This window comes from Paramisgurnus dabryanus, chromosome 22 (genome assembly GCF_030506205.2).
Source record: "Paramisgurnus dabryanus chromosome 22, PD_genome_1.1, whole genome shotgun sequence".
Taxonomy (NCBI): Eukaryota; Metazoa; Chordata; class Actinopteri; order Cypriniformes; family Cobitidae; genus Paramisgurnus; species Paramisgurnus dabryanus.
In genome coordinates, this window is record NC_133358.1 from 5977089 (window position 1) to 5996294 (window position 19206).

Below are 19206 nucleotides of genomic sequence, written 5' to 3' on the forward strand. Positions count from 1 at the left end.
TAGTTCTCCAGGCTTATAGTGCTCCACTGCAAAGGGGTTCATCTGGTCGTCCACAATTATCTATCACACGAGCAGTTGCAGTTTCTGCTAAAATATAATTTTTGGACAAAACAAATGAAATCTTGGGAGTCTCCAAACGAACTGTGAAGCGGCATTTAAGGTGAGATTGTTGTTTTCAGTTTGTCTTCTTAAAAGGCTGCGTCCAAATAACCACACCTGCGGTCTTTGCACTTGACCACTTACATGAAGTGTTCTAGTGGGCGACGGGCGTGAAGATCCCAGCATGCATGTAAAATGGGACTGATGGGACACACTTAGCAAGGGTAAAAATGTCAATAAAAGTAGTGGCAGCAATTAGCACCAAAACATATTCATTTTTTTTTTATTTAGGCTACTTAAAATATATATTTTAAGTTTCTCTTCAAATAAAATGAACACACAAACAAATGAATAAATAAATTAACATTTAAAGATTATTATCTACTTACCTGAAACTTTCAGAAGCAGAATTCTTTGCACCTGTACAAACTATTCATTTTGCGCATGCAGCTTTATTAAAGTTTATTGTTTATTCAGTAGTCCTTGAATATACCACATAATTAATGTTGTTTCTAATTATGTGATAAAAGCAGTTGCAGATATTTTACCAAAAACATGCTGGCACCAATGAAATGTGCACATTTTTCATTTTACCAACATATATGTAATATCCATTTATACGTTTCTGCGAAATCTCATGAGGTTTGGGCAAAAGTCTGATTAAAGACTTTTTACTAATTTAAAACTGCCTTGTTTGTTACAGATGTTAAAGCAATGCAGTTAAGAAGTTTTATCTAAAAATGCTTTGTCCACTGAAAATAAAGTTATGATTTAGAATTAGCATAATTGCAGAGTTTAATAGTTAAAATCTTAAAAGACCGGTTTATTGTATATTGTGGTTTCTTAATAAAGAAAATTAAGAATGATGTAAATTGTGCGTGTGGTTCTGGCCCCCTTGGTATAAAGGAGAAAAATGCTGGCCCTCGTCATTATCTAAGTTGCCCATCCCTGGTCTAGGTGGTCTGGATCTGGCCTACTATTTAACATCCCACTTGTCAACACTGCAGGGGAATATAAACTTATGCTGTCTTATGGATGTACAACCTATTTTTTGGGGTGTGGGTAGTTTCTTGAGCACATCACCTCTGGCACAACTAAACCCAGGCCCTTTGGCACAAATCACCCCAGACCTACAAGTCTGAACAATTAGCATGATCCAAATCCCCCCACTCTTCCCTATCCTTTTTACCATAAGGTATGAAATCAGGAATGGGCCTAAATCCCAGTTAGCGCATAGTGGTGCATCAGGGGAGGATTTAAGAGAAACGACTAGCAATTGGCATTAGTTTAAGTACAATTTGATGCGTGAAGGCTAATAATGTCTTTCTGTTTAGTGTAAGTGTTATCTTGTCTCAACCTCTGATGGTTTCAATATTATTCTATATAAGCAGGCGTTAAATTGGGATTTGTTATGTGGGGGGGCTCTGCGGGGAGGGGTACTTCAAGGGGTAACATGTTTAATACTCATGATAGCAAAGCCACTGGTGTGTTTCAATGACATTCTGGACCTCTGATATGATTTGATAAGTTTCAGCTTTAAAGCTGTGCCAGAGGTTGACCCAAAATATTTTAAAAAGAGCTTCTGAATTTAAAATTATGCAAATCTATGAGTTTGACACCCTATATCCATTTGTTGCACATGTCATTATGCACAACTTAAAAGAATCAACCTCCTTGAATAATTCTAGGCATAAGATAGGCTACCCCAAAAGACTCAATTAACAAGAAAAGGTACAACACACAGTACTGTATCACCAACATGTCTTATAAATTAGCCATAGAGATCCCCTATGCTGGTCAGCAGCTAAAACAATCATATAGTTAGGTTTGATTTGTGTAATCAAAATACATTATTTTATTAAACTATACAATAGTTATATCCAGTGTTATCCAGTTAACATACTGTAATTAGATGAGTGACATACATACTTTAATCCTTTACACGTTTCTAGTCTTCTATTAAGTTTTCTCGACGTGGGCACCATTCTTACCCCTGTCTCTCTCTCTCTGTCTCTCTCTCTCTCTCTCGTCAAATGATCCTGCGTGAGAGCGCGTTCTTGAAGTTCTGAGTTTTTCCGATTGAGTTGCATAACTTGCGCGAAGACGCATTTAAAGGGAAAAGCTCGTGTTTTCGCGGCAATTGCGGCGCCAAATTCGCGTTATTTTCGTCGCCCCGTGCGAGGACGCGCCTGGTTGTGTCTTTGCATTGACTTTGTATGTAATCTGCTCGCGCAAATCGTTGAACTTGCGTTGGTGAGTATGCTCCATAATGAATGAAAACGCATTATTCCCGTCGCGTCAGTGCACACGCACAGCGAGTACACTGGCAAGAGCAGAGCGCGACCTTCAGCCTATGTGCCGGGGCTTAGCACCGGACGGCCCCGGCCCAATTTAAACCCTGTATATAAGTATACATAGAAAATACAAAGCTATTGTCAGACATCAGTCAATTTATTCTTGTAATAGTGTTCATGACCTATGGTTAGAAATAATTATTGTAATAATTAAGTGTCTCCTCTAAGGGGACTAAATAAAGGAAGTTTAGAAATGAGCAAGTAGTCCAATCTCTGCCAGCGACCAATACTAATTTTCTTATGATTGTTGACCCGTATATTTAATAAAGACCTATATGAGGATCATGTGAGACACTGAAAACCGATACGAGTGTAATGCTATGTTAAACCAGAATAAACAAACATCCATCCAAATTCTGGAAGTGTTAAAAAGTAATAATCAATCAGATTTGTTTTATACACAGCGAGATTTTATCTTTTGGAGTAAGATAAATTTACCTAAAAATTATGTGACGCCAAAACCTCATTCTTTGAATTTGGACACAGCTATCATAACACTACTGTAAGCTTCAAGTTAACAAGATAACTGATAGGATTCCATTACCGGAACCAGTGTTGTATAAAGTACTAGAAAGCAATACTTGAGTAAAAGTACAAGTATTGTACTAGAAAAAGACTTTGGTAGAAGTGAAAGTTGTCTTTTAAAATATTACTCAAGTAAAAGTCTTAAAGTATCTGATATATACTGTACTTAAGTATCAAAAGTAATTTTCTGATATTTAATGTACTTAAGTATTTGAAGTAAAAGTAAAGTTTTTTTTTCTTTAAGCAAGCGGTTAGAACTTTGATTGTGAACTTTATTGTGGCTTTCTTATAGTAAAGCATATTCAGGGTTCCCATTATCTTCTTAATCTCAATCATCAAATAAAAATCTGTTTTTTCCAGGACTTCTCAGGCACAATTCTCTTAAGTTCAAAGAGCAAACAGCATATTTTTAGAGCTGACATCAAATAAAAAAGCAGAAATTTCACTTTTGTATGAACTTCAGGTAAAAATGAAAAATAAATAATAACTTATTTCTTTCAAAACATGAGCATATTTTTGAAAAAAGTGTACTCCTTTAAGTTAGCTGCTCTACTAAGAAAAAAATGCCAACTCGTTGTGTGGCAATGAAAGCACTGTGACTTTGGAAGGGTTTTCCTTCATTGGTTACCTTCATTTTCTGAGAGAGACGTCACGCTGAACAGATCGTGTATCGGAGCTCCGTCGAGTTCATCATCTAAAATCCTTTTTTTTACCATCTTATTCCTATTAATATAATATAACTTATTAGTTTTACATAGGAATACTTTACCGTGACGATTATTGAGCAGTACTACCACGTGAAACTACCCAGTGTTAGCATATAGCCCGCTAGCATCTTTCCGATCTAATGGCGGATTCATCTGATATATGCTTTTCTGACCTGTCCTCACCTGAGCGGGAAGCTGTGGAGGAGTTGTTACCCGGTTTTAGCAGATCCAACGCGAGGTACAGCGCCCACTTCACCGTGTCTTCGGACGTCCACAAGCGAAAGAGGCGTGCCACAAATGAGCATTCCACGCGATGCAGCTTCACGGACCGTAAACGACTGAACGGAGACGCCATCGCCCAACATGAAAGCGATCAGGAAGCTGTAGAGGAACCGCTGCCCGGCCTTCGCAGATTCAGCATGCCCCACATCACTCTGGCCCCAGACGTTCGCAGGCGACCGAGGCGCGTCACAACTGAACACCCCACGCGATGCAGCTCCGGGGACCGCGTTCGGGTAAACGAAGACGCCATCGCCCAGCATGAAAGCGGTAAGACTCCGCTTGTTATTGTAACATGTACTACTTGTCACATGTATAGTTAAGCTTCTGCTGTTAGCATAGAGGGGTTTACATGCACTAAGTGTATTGAAGTATTAAGGTTAACTGAGAAGGTTGCTGAACTAGAATCGCGCATCTGAACGCTAGTTGAGGATAGCAAAACCGCTAATGTTACTGTGGCAAATAATCTATCGAGCGAAAAGACTAATGGCTCGGTTCCGACATCAGATGCTAATGTAAATATTACAAATACTGTATCGAGCGCGCAGAGTGTTTATCAAAATACACATGGCTCGGTTCCAACATCAGAGTCAAGTCGGCGGTCTAACTGGGTGACTGTCAGGCGGCATAGTCATATACCGCTTCCTTCTAAGACCCATAACGTTACGGTAGTTTCTAACAGATTCGATCCCCTAAGGAGTATACCAGCTGAAACACCTTTTAAAAGTGCCCTGGTCATTGGAGATTCTATACTCAGGAACACTAACATTGAGGCACCAAACACCATAGTTGACTGTATACCGGGAGCCAGAACGTCTGACATTAGATCCAAACTTAAAGTGCTGGCTAATGCTAAGCGGAAGTTTTCTAAGATTGTTATTCACGCCGGCACGAATGACACCAGATTCCGACAGTCGGAAATCACCAAAGATACTATTAAGGAGATGTGTGAAATTGCAAAAACAATGTCAGACAATGTAATATGCTCTGGCCCCCTCCCCGCCTACCGGGGAGATGAAACACATAGTAGATTAGTCTCTTTCAATGGCTGGATGTCAAAGTGGTGCCCTCAGCATAATGTAGGGTTTATAGACAATTGGAAGCATTTCTGGGGAAGTCCATTTCTCCTAACCCGAGATGGCCTTCATCCGTCATCGGAAGGAAGTGCTATACTCACTAGAAATCTGATCAATAGTCTTAATTCTGATATAGTCTGACTATCCAGGGCCCAGGTCAGGAAACAGACGGATTGGCTTAACCGTCCGTCTGTTAGCTGCCGTGATATGTCAAGACCACTTATATCCCAGCCTTGAGTCAATCTTACCGAAATATCAGCACATTTCAACTGTATCTGTTCCCCGAACAAATAAATACAGAGCACCGCTTGTTACATCTGGTACAAATCTGATTAATATAAAATTAGAAAACAATACATTAACAGATGAACCTCGAATGTTAAAATTCAGCCTTCTTAACATTAGATCGCTTACCAATAAAGAACCTATTGTCAATGAAATAATTACAGACCAAAACTTAGATGCAATCTGTTTAACAGAAACCTGGCTTAAAGCAGACGACTACATTAGTTTAAATGAATCCACCCCACAAGACTATTATTATAAACACGAACCTCGATTAAAGGGGAGAGGGGGTGGTGTAGCTACAATATACAACACAATTTTTAAAGTAAACCAAAATTCTGAACAAAAATTTAAATCATTTGAACTAATGTTGTTAAATATGGAAATAACTGATCGTATCCACAAACAGCTTTCTTTTGCCTTAGCGACAATCTATAGACCTCCGGGCCACCATGCAGATTTCCTGTCTGAGCTTGTAGTCACTGTAGATAAAGCTCTTATCGTTGGTGATTTTAATATTCATGTGGATAACCAAAAAGATGCATTAGGACGTGCGTTTATGGATGTTCTAAATTCTCTCAATATTAGACAAAACGTGACAGGGCCAACGCATACTCGTAATCACACATTAGACTTAATTCTGTCACTCGGACTCAATATTAATGACGTCGAAATATCACCTCAGAGTGATGCAGTTTCTGACCATTACCTTGTGTCATACACTGTACTTCTAGATAGGATCACTCAATCCACAACATGCTACCGACTAGCCAGAACAATAATTTCCACCACTAAAGATAGCTTTATTAGCACTCTTCCAGACCTGTCCCAAATGAAACATGTAGCAGATAACTGTGACGATCTAGATATTGAAATAGAAAACCTAAACAATGTCTGTTCTAACACATTGGATGCCGTTGCTCCCATTCGAAAAAAGAGATTCAAAGAAAAACCGCCAGCTCCATGGTATGACCATCACACCGCAGCCCTTAAAAAGGCAGCTAGAAAAATGGAAAGAAATTATAGAAGCACAAAGTTAGAAGTATGGCGTGCAGCATGGAAAGAGAGTGTTAAATACTACAGACAGGCTATTAAAACCGCCAGATCTACATATCTTAGCAAGCTTATAAATGAGAATCATAATAACCCTCGTTTCCTCTTTAGCACAGTTGCGAAACTGACTAGAAACAAAGAACAAACAGAAACCAATAGTAAACTTCAACACAATAGTAACGACTTCATGAACTTCTTTTCTAACAAAATTTCGGCTATTAGGGAAAACATCGTAGCTACCCAGGCAGCCACCACTCTACCCATTAGTTCAATTAACACTAGACTACCATACGAACATCTTGATTCATTTAAACCTACTACAATAGATGAGCTCTCTAAACTAGTCACATCATCCAAATCATCGTCCTGTATATTAGACCCGTTCCCACAAAACTACTTAAAGAGGTATTCCCTGTAGTGTCAACCCCAGTTCTAAATATCTTTAACTCATCGCTAGAAATAGGATACGTTCCAACAGCTTTCAAACTAGCAGTTATTAAACCGCTGATTAAAAAACCATAGCTTGATCAAGGAGAGCTTAATAACTTTAGACCAATCTCAAATCTCCCTTTTCTTTCGAAAATATTAGAAAAGGTAGTGGCAAGCCAGTTACGCACATTCTTGACAAATAATAGTACATATGAAAAGTTCCAATCAGGATTCAGGCCCCACCATAGCACAGAGACAGCGTTGCTTAGAGCTACAAATGAACTATTAACATCCGATCGTGGTGAAATCTCAATTCTTATATTACTAGACCTTAGTGCAGCCTTTGACACAATAGATCACACAATCTTACTCAATAGACTAGAAAACTATATTGGTATCAGTGGTCAGGCGCTAGCCTGGTTTAGGTCATATCTAACCAATCGCTATCATTTTGTTTATGTAAATGAGGAAGAGTCATATCACTCCCTGGTTAAATACGGTGTACCGCAGGGATCAGTTTTAGGTCCTATCCTGTTCTCGTTATACACGTTACCCCTAGGAGACATTATCAGGAAACATAACATAAGTTTTCACTGCTATGCGGACGATACCCAGCTTTACATCTCCTTGCATCCCAGCGAAACACACACGTTTTCTAAGCTAAAAGACTGCATTAGCGATGTTAGTGACTGGATGGCACATAACTTTCTTAAGCTCAACTCCAATAAGACAGAGATACTTATTATTGAACCAAATCGCTACAAACATAATATGTCAGATTACAAATTGCACATAGATGGCTGTACTGTGGTGCCATCTTCCACGGTTAGGAACTTAGGTGTGATGTTCGACAGCAACTTATCCTTTGATAGTCATATCGCCAACGTCTGCCGCACAGCATTCTTCCATCTTAGAAATATCTCAAAAATACGCCATATACTGTCTACATCTGACGCAGAGAAGCTTATTCACGCTTTTATGACCTCTAGAATAGACTATTGTAACTCGCTACTCGGGGGATGCCATTCAAATCAGGTCAACAAGCTTCAGCTAGTTCAAAACGCTTCTGCAAGGGTACTTACTCGATCTAAGAAGTATGACCACATAAGCCCAATTCTGGCATCTTTACACTGGCTACCAGTTAAATATCGCATACAATTTAAAATATCACTAATCACCTACAAAGCTTTAAATGGCTTAGCACCCTCATATCTTAGATAATTACTATCAGAATACAATCCATCACGCACACTACGGTCGCAAAATTCTGGTCTATTGATTATCCCTAGACTATCAAAAGTGTCTAAAAGTGGAAGATCCTTTTCCTACTAAGCTCTGGAATGATTTACCAACCGATGTCCGAGAATCAGACACAGTCGATCTTTTTAAATCTAGACTTAAAACTTTTCTCTTCAACAAAGCATTCGCATAACTTGTTTAGTAAAGGTACTTAACTCGCAATAGTTATTTTTACGGAACAAAGCACTCACGGTCATAACACAGACCAACCAAATAAATAAATAAAAACCTTTTCTGCATGAACACTTAAAAATGAATTGCATTAAATAATTTGCCACCATTTGCCACTGAACCTGCATTAACGACAACAGTGGGGCTTCCGGCCTTAGTCAAACGGGTTGGCACGTATGGTTGGGTTGCGATTTTGGTGCTTTCGTGTGTCTTGTGAACAGTATGCCATACCGACCCGTTTGCCACTGAACCTGCATTAACGACGACAGTGGGGCCTCCAGCCTTAGTCAAACGGGTTGGCACGTATGGTCGGGTTGCGATTTTGGCGCTATCGTAAGTCTTGTGAATAGTATGCCATACAGACCCATTTGCCACTGAACCTGCATTAACGACGACAGTGGGGCCTCCAGCCTTAGTCAAACGGGTTGGCATGTACGGTCGGGATGCGTTTTTCGCGTTTTCGTGTGTCTGGTGAATAGTATGCCATAGGGCTGGGCGATATGACCCAAAAAATTATCGAGAAAATGTTTTCCATATCAGTCGATATCGATAATTATCATGATAAATAACAAATCTTTACTCCTGTCAAATTTAAAGGCAGATTTTTGCTCCTGAATGAAAATTGTAAAAACCAGACAGTTAATAATGGTTTTAAACTACTTTTTATTCAGAACATGACAAATACAAAAACTAAAATCTTGTTTTAATGCATCTGTATTAAATGTAAATCTATTTGTTATGAAATCAACACATTTCTGACACAAAAGCAGCAGACTACTGTCCCTTTAAGACCCAAGACAGACTGCTTTAAGTTTCAATATACTGAGTAACAGCTGTTTATGTTCACTTAAACAAGAAAGAAAACTTAGTTCAGTGATCACGCGTGTGTTATACATATACAAGCTATACACGCTGATAAATGGATGTCAAGACTGTCACGTTGCTGTGGGAGCGCACATACCCAAACACTATATTCACTGCAGTGGTGGATCTGCTGCTTTTCCTCAGTTTCCTGAATTTGTGAATGTCCTGTAAATATACTTTTAAAGCTGTGCGGACGTGTGCGTGCGCAAGGCGGACGCTGAATGAAAGTACAGTATACTGCACGCACCTGTGTCTGCTGTGTTTGACCCTGTTTGCGCGTCCAACATTACACACAAGAAAATGTTTCCGCGCATTTGGATTCCGTGATTCCGTCCGCTTTATCCGCATCGCGAAAATCATAGGTCTCTACTAATAAATGAATAACTTGCCTCATCTTCCACTCCTTCAAGTCTGACTGTCACTGTGATTGTAAACCAAGAGCGCGTGCCGCATCCGGAAGTGCTCGCGCAACATTACGCACAGTGCGTAAACATTATCGATCCCTTATCGAACGGTCCTTATCGTTTTATCGAAAAAGTTTATATCGGTAAAATTATCGTTATCGAATTATCGCCCAGCCCTAGTATGCCATACATACCCGTTTGCCACTGAACCTGCATTAAAGACGACAGTGGGGCCTCCAGCCTTAGTCAAACGGGTTAGCACGTATGGTTGGGTTGCGATGTTTGGCATTTTCTCGTGGTCTTGTAAATGGTATACAATATAGACCCGTTTGCCACTGAACCTGCATTAACGACGACAGTGGGGCTTTAGGCCTTAGTCAAACGGGTCGTCAGGTTTCATTTTCTCTTAAAGATCGGAAGGTGACCCTTATTTACCATATATACTATAATTTGCTAAATCCTCAACTGTGGATAATATAATTATGCCGCAATAGTTATTCTGTCTGGAACTAAGCTGAGTTAAACCACATCACTGTGTGACACTTCATACATATGAACGGCCGCTACGCTAATACGATTTTGTTTTTCTCTCCTTGTCTCGTCCTCGACCCTGAGGACAACAAGACAAACAGACCCAGTCCCGGTAGATGAAAGTCGGCACACCTCTGATCTACTGGCCGTCCTTCAACCTGATGCCCAGCTGATGCCTGACCAACGATCACCGGCAGAACCCGCTTAATCTCCGCTAAATCTCCTTATCCGTTCTCCCAAGGGTTTTTCCCTTCTAGGACTTATTTTTCCTCGGATAGAAGCCCGGGTTTTTTTTTCTCCTAGGGGGTTTTTCACCTCGGGGAGGCAGCCTTTTTGGGCTTTACTTAGCTTCCTCTTCTAGACGTTACTTTAGTAATACGCTCGCTTATAATATTGAGTCATAGCCGCAGCAAATTTAACCGATTATGCTATCATGTATTCTGTTGTGTTATCTGTCGTTTTTATGTGCTTTTCACTGCTTCTATTTATGTAAAGCTGCTTTGAAACAATTAACTTTTGTGAAAAGCGCTATATAAATAAAACTGAATTGAATTGAACTTATCAATAATGCAAGCGTACATTCACAATGTATAACATTAGCACAACATTGTCCAATAACCACTGAGTTTTGAGTTAATTAACATAAAAGGAAATCTCAAGTTTGACAAAACGTATGATGCTTTTGAAGACTTGAATACAGTCCTTAACACTTTCTTTCTACTGATAGCAGTTTTTAAAAAATATTTCTCAATCTAACAATAGCCTACCGGAGGGAATATTCGGCTGGCAGTTATGCTATAATGTTACCATAAACAGTTAAGTGTGTTTCAGTTCAGAGTTCTCTGTGAATTAAATAAATCCATGGGAAAATCAGCGGTGTAACGTTAACGTTGACGTTTATTTAACATGTGCGCCTGGTCACCACATTAGACAGATAATTATCTAATACGGCTTATGATAACTAATGTTGAATCACATTGACATTGTGGCTTTACTTAATAACTATTATTTTAACGTACCTTGATGTGATTCTTCAGGTTGGACGGGGAGTTTTTAAATAAAAAAAATGTAAGTGATTTTCGATAGGCATAAGAGGCACTTTATTCGGTAATCGGGAATCTTTAATTCCAATGTACAAAAACATTTCTTACAAATACGTCCACGGGTGTATAACGTTAGCTTTCTCACCCTGTTCATCGTCGGGGTGGTCGATTACGATAACGGGAGGTCCTCTATGAGGTGCCCCTAGGGACTTTTTTCAGAATTACCATGCATATACATGTACTTTTCCTCTCACATACACATATGAAACCAAATTCATTCACATACTATAATGAAATGCTCACACACATACAAGTGAAATGCTTTTACAAACACAACTGAAACGCTCTCACACACACAACTGAAACGCTCTCACACACACAACTGAAACGCTCTCACACACACAACTGAAACGCTCTCACACACACACACAACTGAAACGCTCTCACACACACACACAACTGAAACGCTCTCACACACACACACAACTGAAACGCTCTCACACACACACACAACTGAAACGCTCTCACACACACACACAACTGAAACGCTCTCACACACACACACAACTGAAACGCTCTCACACACACACACAACTGAAACGCTCTCACACACACACACAACTGAAACGCTCTCACACACACACACAACTGAAACGCTCTCACACACACACACAACTGAAACGCTCTCACACACACACACAACTGAAACGCTCACACACACACACAACTGAAACGCTCTCACACACACACACAACTGAAACGCTCTCACACACACACACAACTGAAACGCTCTCACACACACACACAACTGAAACGCTCTCACACACACACACAACTGAAACGCTCTCACACACACACACAACTGAAACGCTCTCACACACACACACAACTGAAACGCTCTCACACACACACACAACTGAAACGCTCTCACACACACACACAACTGAAACGCTCTCACACACACACACAACTGAAACGCTCTCACACACACACACAACTGAAACGCTCTCACACACACACACAACTGAAACGCTCTCACACACACACACAACTGAAACGCTCTCACACACACACACAACTGAAACGCTCTCACACACACACACAACTGAAACGCTCTCACACACACACACAACTGAAACGCTCTCTCACACACACACAACTGAAACGCTCTCTCACACACACACAACTGAAACGCTCTCTCACACACACAACTGAAACGCTCTCACACACACAACTGAAACGCTCTCACACACACAACTGAAACGCTCTCACACACACAACTGAAACGCTCTCACACACACAACTGAAACGCTCTCACACACACAACTGAAACGCTTTCACACACACAACTGAAACGCTCTCACACACACAACTGAAAAGCATTTCAGTATGTTGTGTGAAAGCATTTCAGTATGTTGTGTAAAAGCATTTCAGTATGTTGTGTAAAAGCATTTCAGTATGTTGTGTAAAAGCATTTCAGTATGTTGTGTAAAAGCATTTCAGTATGTTGTGTAAAAGCATTTCAGTATGTTGTGTAAAAGCATTTCAGTATGTTCTGTGAAAGCATTTCAGTTGAAACGGAAGCTGGTTGAAATCTCCAGTCCAGTTGGTGGCAGTAGTGCACCTCAAGAGACCGAGTGTGGGCGAGAGAGAACGAGTGTGCGGGTAAAGGATCAAATAAACATACTGAACCATTTTAACTTGTACGGTAGCATTAAGTTGAGGTATCCTGCAGTTTTTAAATATGCCTAAAAACTTTTATTATCAATTATAAACTATTGTATGGAGTCAAGGGATTGGGGGCGTATACAACTCGCCTGCGTGTGTTGCGTCATCAGCTTGAATTGCAGACGCAGACTGAGGTGGAGCTGAATCAGACAAGAGACATGCGGCTGGATTATGGAAGGCCAACAGGGCAAAAACATGTTGAAAATACGTGTTAACACGCACTACGTGTTAACGCGTAAATCACGTGTTAACACGCACTACGTGTTAACGCGTAAATGCGTGTTAACACGTGATTTACGCGTTAACACGTACCTACACTGTTTTCTTTACCACCACCTACTGGTGTGGAGCTTTGAAAACACAGAAACAAACAAGGCTTGGATATCACAGGATGTTATCTAAAATATATTTTGAGCATTTTATAAAAGCATTAGTAGGCTACAACTACATATTTTTAAACAGTTAACTATAATCGTTCAACCCTTGAAATTCATGACCACTTTCACACATTTTTCCAAACTATATTTTTAAATACACTTTAACTTTATCATGCTTCTAAAGCCTAACTGGTAACTGACAAATGAAAACAGGACATTATGTTTTCATAGGTCAACCCATATGCATTATATTTGTTTGTTAGTCCCTTTGATACCCACCGTAAGTCTTATGAAGCTGCTATTGGTTTAGATAGCTTTATAGTAAATATAGTAGTTTTGCTTTATCCTTCAAAGTATAATTGATCAATTATAATTTTTTTATTATCATTAGACACACACAGGAAAAAAACTATAAATTACACTGGTGAGGATCATACGTCCTCCAGATGCTGTGTTGTCTGTGTAAAATGTGTTGCGGTTGTAAAAAGAGGAATACTATGTGAATGACTCCTTTTTCTTGGGATGTTTTTATCTTTGCTGGAGATGGAGCAAGCAGTACTGTAGACTCCAAATACTCATCCTTTTCAATATTGTAATGAAAACAGAGATGTATACCATAGTTTAATGTTGCATGTGCAAATAAACAGTTGTTTTGATATGATGCTCTCTATTTTCCTTGGCTTTTTTCATAAGGGTTAAAGTGCCTGACACACTACTAGTAGAATACATTAGGAATGAAGAAAGATACATGATGCTTTTAAAATAACATAATATTTAACTTTTATTTATGCCATTAAACAGTAATTACTAAATTTAAGACTCAAACTCCACAGGAAGAAATATCTTTGCTTTTCCATAGCATTTCTTCATTTAATAATTGATTAGTTCGTAAATTGTTGAGGAGACAGGAGCTTTGCAGTATCCAGATGTGATAAGGAACATGGCCCTTCCATTGTATGGCACATCGCATGGAGTATGAACTACCCTATCTTATGTGATTTTGTTAAATGGTTTATGAAGCCTTTAATGGACAGTGGTCCCCTGCTTCAAAAACAGCAGACCTCCAACATCAAGCTTAGCAGAGCTGGGGTGGTTGGTGAGAATCATTTTGGTTGGCTGAAGAAAGATGGTGATGACCTCAGAAGTGCAATGCCTGCAACACATAAATGGTAAAGTTTATTGTGCTGCCCTGGGTGACCTAGGAATGTTAGTATATGTAGGCCTAATGCACATCACAGCCTGTAAACTGTTAAGTCTTATAACTTCATACAATCAGAATGTACTGTAGTAAAAACATAAATGAAAAAGAAAACAGAACTTTATTACATGTACTCTAGTAAGAATTAGGCAAATTATATGGAATATAAACTCCAAAAGGATTTTTTTTTTTGCTCAGTTGTAAATGAATCTTATTTAATATTTGATTATTAATAAAACCCATAAACCACAAACATTGGCAACAAAGGGATATAATTGTTTTCAACCAAAAACATTGTAATAGGTAGTATTGACATAGGAAACAGAAATACAGACTCTCTAAAAAAATGCTAGGCCCATCATAAAGACAACTGTGTAACTAGAAATCAATATTAAAAGGTATAAAGTTGAGACCTTACTTACATCACTTGGTCAAAAAAAGTCACAGACTCAACTGTAGGCACAAAACAGTTTATTGAATGCACAATGAAAATCTCAATTCCAGAATGCAGAGACTCACCAAGCAGCAGGGTGGCACTAAATTGAGTCACTGCTGAGAATGGCACCTTGCAGAAAGAGTCAGAGTGCAAGGCATCAGTCAGGAAATGTTATCAGGGAGAGCAACGAGGCAGGCAGACGGGATGAAGAGAGCCAAAGAAGAGCCAACCGATGTGAAGCTAGGCATAGAGAGGGAAGATGAGGCTGGGAGAACGGGGCAGATGGCATCAGGGCACAATCTGGAGAGAACAGAGAAGAGTCAGAAAGAAAAGGCACTGACAGCGCATCTCATAATTAATGAGATGATGACTAGACGGAGGGGAGGATATAGCCTGGGATACACTGCATGATTTTTGGCGGTCCCAAACGAAAGATTACCATCGTGAAACATTTGTGGCAATTTCTGTGATCGTGGCTCTTCGGTGGTCCTATGTCGACCAGCTTACCAGTATTTGTTTAACACTAGCACATGCTGGTGACATTGCACTTAACTGGAGTCACAGTCATCACAACCTATGAGTCAATAGGTGTCATCATTATACAGTCTACATGCTTGTCGTACCCAAGTTTAAATGATCCATGTCGCACAGTGTGATAAGGTAATGATATTATAGGAGAGCAAAAATCTTGCAGTGTATCCTGGGCTTAAGACAATGACTGGTACGTGCATGGCCACCTGTCAAAACAAACCAATGACAAAACACACAGCGTACAAAACACATAAACAGAAACAACCAATCAGAACAAAGCTGTGACACACTTGTAGCTATAGTATTCAATCAGATACTGGTTGCCCAAATTCATTGATTGTTTCATTAGACAGAAACAGGTTTTGGAATGTTTGGTGTGATGGTTGCTGTATCGGTCAGGTTAACAAGTGAAAACTGAATATTTCATTTAGTATGAAAAGTAAAAGTTACACTCTGATTTTGACCTTAAATGCTTAAAAATGTCTAAATTAAGTGCAGGTGCAAAGTCATAAATATATTAATTTGTGACAGTTCTACTGCTTGCACTTGAAATAAACACAGACATGACATGTAGATAATAAAAATCTTTAACAAAAATATCATCTGAAAAAGGATAAAGATGTTTTAACAATTTAAAACAAAACTGTTTACTAATAATAAAACAGACAATAGCAGAAAGAATAAGCATGCATGTTTAAGTTAAGAAGAATAATGAGCTTTTTAAAAAGTACCTATATGTCCAGTTGTGCGGTCTGGAATACATTGCTTTGCATGTAGTCCTATAAGGATCGCTTGGTCTTCTTGAATATATTAAGTCCTATAACTGCTTCAAGTACGCATTCTCTCATCAGGCCCACTCTTACAGCCTCAGGGTGGGTCATTGTTCATAATTTGGTCATCTAAATAAGCTTCGGTCAATCTTGTGAATAAACACTGGGTGAATAATCTGTGAAAGACAAGCATATAGAAAACCATAAAAAGTTGCTTGTATTAGTAATAACTAGAATCAGATTTGTTTTTATGATTTTTGAAACAATGGTTATTCAAATGTAAAATCATAGTATTAATGTAAAATCAACAAGGAAATTATATAGACCAACTTACTCTAATAATGCTACACAGTAGGCCTACAAAGGAATATAGTTTCCCTCATATTTGGACAGATCTGTGTTATTTACTCTCTTGCCAGTTTGTCATGAGTCATAACTTTATGTTCATATTTTTAAATGAATAACAAACACAACGCATTCATTTAAACAGCACTAACATTTTACCTCACTATATTGTCTCCATCTGGGAAAGCCTGACACTGTTTCCACTAACTTATGTTATTGCAGTTATAAAGACTTTTGCCCAAGGCCATTTATCTAACAAAACTGTTTTCTGTTGTTGTTACTGCTGCTGCTTTTGCGTTTGTATTCCTCCATAGTACTTTTTGGCTCTTCCGTGTGGTTACGTTACCCTTCCGTCAGCGTACCTGGCTTATGATGGCTATGAGGTAAGCTTACGGCAAACTCGACGTAATGCTTGGATCACTATATCATTAATTATTCACACAATGACAGTGCCTGTCGTAACGCATTCGCTGCAATATAATTATTCATAAGCTTGTGAGCGAGTAATTACCTATTGCTTACGATGAGCTGACGTTACGATCTTCATCTTCTTCTTTTGGTTTAATGGCGGGTTACGAACCAACTTTAAAGGTGCATACCGCCACCTGCTGTGGTGGAGTGTGAAAATAATGATCTGCCTCTTCTATATCCTGTTATATAACACACTATTCTTAATAAATCTCAAACTGCATTTGACTTCCTGATTTTGGATCTTCATTTAATAAGTTGGCTATAGTAAAATCATTGCATGCTATTGCTTGTAAATCTTCCTTTAAAATACAACTCAAAATGATAGTGGCGAAGAAGTAATCTGCCATCTTGTGCTCATTAGTGGTAACGACATGCAATGCACAAATGACTAAAACGAGTTATTGTTGTTAAAGCCAGTTTCATTGAAAGCATGGTTTACCGACAATGCATTAATGATCTTATCATTTTAATGATATATTAATAAATCTATGTCCAAAGTTAAGAATATGAACGCAAAAAAATAAATGACAAACATTAGGTGGTGTTTTCCCGGACAGGGGTTTTCTTAAACCAGGATTAAGCCTAATTAGGAAAAAATAAACAAACATACCTTACTAAAAACATTACCTGTGTGCATTTTAAGGCAAAACAAAGAGCACTGATGTATTTTAAGATATGTCAATGCATTTTTTTAGTTTTGAAGGATCCTACCTTAGATCCTCACGTGCAGAATGTTTTTATTATTGTGTTTTTTTATCATTTATCATTTATTTACATAATCATCATAATCATTTTATAATCATTAGTTTTTATCCATTTAATTATTGTATTTGATTATTTAATATCATTTTATCATTATCAATTTCATTATTATCATTTTTATTATTACATTATTGTTTATTAATTCATTTATTCATTATTGTTTTTATTCATTATTCATTTATTATTATATTTCTACATTTTATTATATTATTCATTAATTCATTGTATTTCTATATTTTATATGTCTCTTGGTGGTTAAGTTTCATAGAGCTGTTCTGTCTGTGTGTAAACAAGATAGATAAAGAGAATGTTTATGGAAGCCCAAGGTCTAAGGGATGATGCAGCTGAGCAATTTTGGATATAACCGTGCATGCTGTATTCCTGGGGTGGACGAGGTTTGAACATTGAGGCATATGCAACTGAAACTGCTGTCCATCAATAAAACTCTGTTCTATTTTTATCATCTAAAACCTCCGTCTCACGACTCTGTTTATGCTCTCCAGCAACGATTGATCAGCCTTGTATCTGACGGATACTTTAACAAAGTAAACTTATATTTTCTGATGTGATCTGGTGTCCGGGGCTGGATCGTTCTTTTTTTATTTTGTCTGTGGTGTGGAGTCCAGATCTAACAGTTTGTACAGCTCTTACATTTATTTTAGTCTAGGACTAGTCTAATCCCTGTCCGGGAAACCGCCCCTAAATTGCTCCCAATACAATTTTGCTGTGTTCTCCACTGTACATTGATTGTACTGATTATAATCCAAAAGTCAGACGGGCCAAGTAATTCCCACGTCATCCATTATAAAGGGAGTTTTATTGTGCAGTGTAGCCAATTTCTATACAATTTAGTCCAAGTTTGAAAAACCTTTTGTTTCCATGTCACTCAGAAAGTCAGTGTGATGTCTTGAATTAGTAAGCAAGCAAAAACCATTCAAACGTTTTAGCCTATAAAATGAATTAAAATGCAATTAAGCATTTTAATGTAGTTTATTAATCAACATTAATTATCATGATTATCGAGGGCATAATCAAAAATAAATATTTTTGTTTTCCCTGTAGTGAGTAGCCTATCTGTCTCATATCTGCTTGGAGTTTGAAAGACTCTTCTGATGCTTTTCTATTAAGTTTATTTACATATTTGACATTGAAGTAGTCTAAAGGTAAGTCTTGATTACTTTCATTTTGTGATACTTGAATTAGTTACTGCATCTCTTTAAGGTTATTTGTAACTGTATTGGAAATTATGTTGAAGTAGTTCTCCCAACCCTGTTACACACAAATAATAACAAAATTACAGAAATCAAAGTATAATCAGTTCAATGTAAGAAGTTATTATGATTACTAATAGAAGTGTACTCTTTGTCCTGTTATTTTCCTTACCTTGCCACTCAGTCCTTTAGGTTAGTTGAAACTATTTCTAATTTCAGCAAAAGCTCCAGAGTTAAATCAACACTGCTTAGATCCAC

At 38.3% G+C, this 19206-nt stretch overlaps 1 protein-coding gene and 2 long non-coding RNA genes across 8 annotated transcripts in view; 1 reads left to right on the forward strand and 2 right to left on the reverse strand.

The window, feature by feature from the left end:
* trpc1 (transient receptor potential cation channel, subfamily C, member 1) overlaps positions 1-19206 on the reverse strand; it is a 204226-nt gene that overhangs the window by 142534 nt on the left and 42486 nt on the right. The window lies entirely within an intron of this gene.
* The window catches only part of LOC135785310 (uncharacterized), a 73363-nt gene that overhangs the window by 2331 nt on the left and 51826 nt on the right, over positions 1-19206 (forward strand). For both annotated transcript variants that reach the window (XR_012335764.1, XR_012335765.1), the window contains exon 3: positions 4-160. This is a non-coding gene — a long non-coding RNA (uncharacterized lncRNA). The remainder of the gene's footprint in view (positions 1-3; positions 161-19206) is intronic.
* LOC141281377 (uncharacterized) lies at positions 13977-17131 on the reverse strand. Of its 4 annotated transcripts, none has more exons than XR_012335669.1 (4): positions 17016-17131; positions 16121-16335; positions 14942-15158; positions 13977-14377 (listed from the first exon to the last, which is right to left on the reverse strand). It is a non-coding gene; the product is annotated as an uncharacterized lncRNA (long non-coding RNA). The 4 variants fall into 4 exon arrangements; XR_012335670.1 differs by having other exon boundaries at positions 16867-17058; XR_012335668.1 differs by having other exon boundaries at positions 16664-17057.